A 5,394-nucleotide genomic window follows, 5' to 3' on the forward strand; every position below is an offset into this window, starting at 1 on the left:
ATCACTATTGTAAAACCTAAGATCAACGTTTGAGATATTTTGCAGACCCTGCACTCCATGGATCAGCTGACACCACCCAGATTGGTAATCTGGCTCAACCAGTTCTGCCATCCCACCCAAGAGAAGAAGACAGCAAGAAAAACTCATTTTGACTCCCCTATGATTCCATCTCCAACCTGACCAGTCAGCCCTCCCTGCTCCCCAAGCCCCTACCCACCAAATTATCTTTAAAAACTCTGATCCCCCCAATGCTCGGGAAGACTGATTTGAGTAATAATAAAACTACTGTCTCCACACAGCTGGCTCTGCATGAATTACTCTTCCTCCATTGCAATTCCTCTGTCTTGATAAATCAGCTCTGTCTAGGCAGTGGGCAAGGTGAACCCATTGAATACTTACAAAAGTAACCCCTCCCTCACTTTGTTTCTTGCTACATTTATAGCTACCTATTTGCTTGAAAATTCCAAATGCTAACGTTTAAACAATCCAGGCAAGAAGCTGAGATGGCAGTTGCAATTTTCCCCTTTTTGAGAAGAAACCAGTGCTTGGTTAACCCATAACCCAATCCCTGCCAAGATGAGTCAAACCAGGCCTCTGGATGGTCCATTACTCAAACTAGCCATCAGAAAATGACAAGCAGTGCTGCATCCCAGACCACTTCTGTGCATGGTTTCCATGCAACCTTTCCCCTTAAGACCCCTTTAGTGGCATGGTGCCAGAGGAGGAAGTGGTGAGGTTGTTGCCTGCTCTGTGCCCACCGCTGGCTCTTGGGGCACAGAGAGGGGCTGCAGTCTCCACGGCTGCCTCATGCTCTCCTGCAGTCCTCTCCATGTTCCCTGGCACCACCACTCCTGTTCCTAAGGCCGCCGCTTACCCCAAGGTCTATGGAAGTAATGGAAAGACCCCTCAACCTGGCTCATCAACAGAGCAGATGAGCAGACCATTTATTAGCAGCAGACAAATACGAAGAGGCTATTTCTTGTCACAAAAAGGCTGCAGCCTATCTTTATGAAGCCATGAAGCTGACACAATCTGAACAGTAAAAGCTGAGCTTTTACTGGAATTGCAAAGGGATAGCCACATGAAACAGCTCCTCCTCATCCAAGAGAGATGGAAAAGGCCCCAGCATGAAGAAAGATTGAAAGCCCAGCAGAACACAAAGGATGTAACCGCCCATCTTCAGGCATCTCACAAACCCTCTGCAGAGGATGCAGAGTGCCAGAGCCCCTTTTCTCAGAAGTACAGCCCTTCCAGAGAGAAACGCCTGCCTGAGATTCAGGGGATCTTTGACAGGGACCCAAACACACTACTATATTTACTTCAGAAAAAGAGTGAGCCAGCAGAGCCATGTATTGGAAGCAAAGCCCCAAAAGATGACAAAACAATTATAGAGGAGCAGGCATCCAAAACTGCAGATTTGAAGAGGCATGTGGAATTCCTTCTGGCTGAGAATGAAAGATTAAGGAAAGAAACAGCTAAAGGTTGAAAAGGCCAGACTTCTAAAAGGTCCAGTAGAAAATGAGCTGGATGTAGATGCTGATTTTGTAGAAATGTCAGAGTTATGGAACTTGCCACCACATTCAGAAACTGCTACAGCCTCCTCAACCTGGCAGAAGTTTGCAGAAAATACTGGGAAAGCCAAGGACATTCAATTCCCAATCTTCCTCCCTTGGATTTTTCATCTCCAGAACTTCCCTTTATGGAGCTCTCTGAGGATATTCTGAGAGGATTTATGAATAATTAAAATGGAAGGCCACAGAAGAGGGAAGAAGAGGAAATAATATAGTAATAGTTAATGCAGAAAAAGAAATGAAAAGGGAAAACCACATAGAAGGGTCATCCCGGAAATGCTTCATCTGGCGGACTGTGGGAGAAGATGCATTGCCAGGACTTGGGAAACAGTGTCACTGTGAAATATGTCGCATATCTGATTCACTGACTTGAGCTAATGATTCCAACTTGGCGACACTGAACTCATGGAGGTTCAGGTTTTCCTGATACAAACCAAATGGCTTCCTGGAACAATTTTTTTTTCAAGCAACATTTTTTCTTATCTTCAGGGTTAAAATGTATAAAAGTATGTTATGCATAATTAATCTATAATGCCATAAATGATAATGCAAAACCTAAATAATATGGTGGCCTGAGGGACTACCTTATATTTGAAACAGCCTTTCTATCATTCATTGACTGTATGCATCTTGTTAATGCATATATTGTTTAAATAAGGTGTGTTAAGAGACACTCCCTTCTAGATGAAACTATATGTGCCACACTTTGAACTACTCATAATTATAACTTTAAGACTATCAGGAGAAATATTTAAATTTCTACTTTATGAAGAAAGGAACCAAATTATTATGCTTTTTTAAACAAATTACCAGTTTATATAATTAATCAGGGTGCATTTTAAGTTCTAACTTTGTTTAATGTATAATGCATCATTTGCAAATACCAAGGAGGAAATACCTTTTGGTTTTAATGATGCGAGAGTGGAAGTAATGCTAGTTGGCAGTATTTGATTGTAAGAAATCAATAAAGAAATTGTGTTAAAAAAAAAAAAAAAAAAAGGTTGGGTGCAGTGGCTCATGCCTGTAAATCCCAGTACTTTGGGAGGCCAAGGCAGGCAGATCACCTGAGGTCAGGAGTTCGAGACCAGCCTGACCAACATGGAAAAACCCCACCTCTACTAAAAATACAAAATTAGCTGGGCATGGGGGTGCATGCTTGTAATCTCAGCTACTCAGGAGGCTGAGGCAGGAGAATTGGTTGAATCTGGGAGGTGGAGGTTGCAGTTAGCTGGAATCACGCCATTGCACTCCAGCCTGGGCAACAAGAGTGAAACTCCATCTCCAAAAAACAAAAACAAAAAAACCCTTTAGCCAGCTTGAAGTTTGTTTGTTTTTTGTGGTTTTTTTTTTTTTTTTTTTTTGGAGACAGAGTCTTGCTCTGTTGCCCAGGCTGGAGGGCATTGGTGCAATCTCAGCTTACTGCAACCTCTGCCTCCATGGTTCAAGCAATTCTCCTGCCTCAGCCTCCCAAGTAGCTGGGACTACAGGCATGTGCCATCATGCCCGGCTGATTTTTTTTTTTTTTTTTTTTTTTTTTGCATTTTCAATAGAAATGGGGTTTCACCATGTTGGTCAGGCTAGTCTTGAACTCCTGACTGTCAGGCCTCTGAGCCCAAGCTAAGCTATCATATCCCCTGTGACCTGCACATATACATCCAGATGGCCTGAAATAACTGAAGAATCACAAAAGAAGTGAAATTTAAATGGCCTGTTCCTGCTTTAACTGATGACATTCCACCACAAAAGAAGTAAAAATGGCTGGCCCTTGCCTTAACTGATGACATTACCTTGTGAAATTCCTTCTCCTGGCTCATCCTGGCTCAAAAAGCTCCCCCACTGAGCACCTTGTGACCCCCACCCCTGCTCACCAGAGAACAACCCCCCTTTTTCTTTTACCTACCCAAATCTTATAAAATGGCCCCACTATTTTCTCCCTTAGCTGACTCTTTTTGGACTCAGCCCGCCTGCACCCAGGTGAAATAAACAGCCTTGTTGCTCACACAAAGCCTGTTTGGTGATCTCTTCACACGGACGCAAGTGAAATTTTGGTGCCATGACTCACATCAGGGGACCTCCCTTGGGAGATCAATCCCCTGTCCTCCTGCTCTTTGCTCCATGAGAAAGATTCACCTATGACCTCGGGTCCTCAGACCAACCAGCCCAAGGAACATCTCATCAATTTTAAATGAGGTAAGTGGCCTCTTTTTACTCTCTTCTCCAACCTCTCTATCCCTCAACCTCTTTCTCCTTTCAATCTTGGCACCACACTTCAATCTCTCCCTTCTCTTAATTTCAGTTCCTTTCCTTTTCTGGTAGAGACAAAGCAGATGCATTTTATCCGTGGACCCAAAACTCTGGCACTGGTCACAGACTCAGGAAGGCAGTCTTCCCTTGGTGTTTAATCATGCGGGGATGCCTGCCTGATTATTCATCCACGTTTCAGAGGCGTCTGACCACGTGGGGATGCCTGCCTTGGTCCTTCGCCCTTAGCAGCAACTACCATTTTTCTGGGGGGCAAAACCCCCTGACCCCTTCTCTCCATGTCTCTACCCCTTCTCTGCTTTCCTGGGGGGCAAGCACCCCCTACCCCTACTCTCCTGTCTTTACCCTACCCCTGTCTCTACCCTCTTTTTTCTCTGGACTTGCCTCCTTCACTATAGGCAACCTTCCACCCTCCATTCCTCCTTCTCCCTTAGCCTGTGTTCTCTTAAGTTCTGAAGACTTAATACCTCTTCAACTCACACCTGACCTAAAACCTAAACACCTTATTTTCTTCTGCAATGCTGCTTGACCCCAGTACAAACTCGAGAGTGGTTCCAAATAGCCAGAAAATGGCACTTTCGATTTTCCCATCCTACAAGATCTAGATAATTCTTATCGTAAAATGGGCAAACGGTCTGAGATGCCTGACATCCAGGCATTCTTTTACACATTGTTCCCTCCCTAGTCTGTTCCCAATGCGACTCATCCCAAATCCTCCTTCTTTCCCTCCCACCTGTCCTCTCAGTCCCAACACAAAGCGTCACTGAGTCTTTCTAATCTTCCTTTTCTACAGACCCATCTGACCTCTCCCCTCCTCCCCAGGCTGCTCCTCACCAGGAGGAGCCAGGTCCCAATTCTTCCTCACCCTATAATCCTTTTATCACCTCCCCTCCTCACACCCAGTCTGGCTTACAGTTTGGTTCCGTGACTAGCCCTCCCCTACCTGCCCAGCAATTTCCTCTTAAAAAGGTGGCTGGAGCTAAAGTCACAGTCAAGGTTAATGCTCTTTTTTTTTTTTTATCTGACCTCTCTCAAAATCAGTTAGTGTTTAGACTCTTTTTCATCAAATATGAAAAACCCAGCCCAGTTCATGGCTCATTCAGCAGCAACCCTGAGACACCTTACAGCCCTAGACCCTAAAAGGTCAAAAGGCCATCTTATTCTCAATATACATTTTATTACCCAATCTGCTCCTGACATTTAATAATACTCCAAAAATTAAATTCCAGCCCTCAAACCCCATAACAGGACTTAAACTTGCCTTCAAGGTATACAATAATAGATCAGAGGCAGCCAAGTAGCAATGTATTCCTGAGTTGCAATTCCTTGCCTCCACCGTGAGACAAACCCCAGCCACATCTCCAGCACACAAGAACTCCAAACGCCTGAACCATAGCTGCCGGGGGTTCCTCCAGAACCGCCTCCCCCAGGAGCTTGCTACAAGTGCTGGAAATCTGGCTGCTAGGCCAAGGAATGCCCACAGCCCAGGATTCCTCCTAAGCCATGTCCCATCTGTGTGGGAACCCACTGAAAATTGGACTGTTCAACTCACCTGGCAGCC

The 5,394-nt window shown here is 44.8% G+C and overlaps 1 pseudogene; it reads left to right on the forward strand.

Annotated features, from left to right (window-relative positions):
* The first annotated feature begins 860 nt into the window (after positions 1-860).
* On the forward strand, positions 861-1,744 carry LOC100610995 (nuclear receptor-binding factor 2-like; annotated as a pseudogene).
* The last annotated feature ends 3,650 nt before the right edge of the window (positions 1,745-5,394 follow it).

Source organism: Pan troglodytes, chromosome 17 (genome assembly GCF_028858775.2).
Source record: "Pan troglodytes isolate AG18354 chromosome 17, NHGRI_mPanTro3-v2.0_pri, whole genome shotgun sequence".
NCBI lineage: Eukaryota > Metazoa > Chordata > Mammalia > Primates > Hominidae > Pan > Pan troglodytes.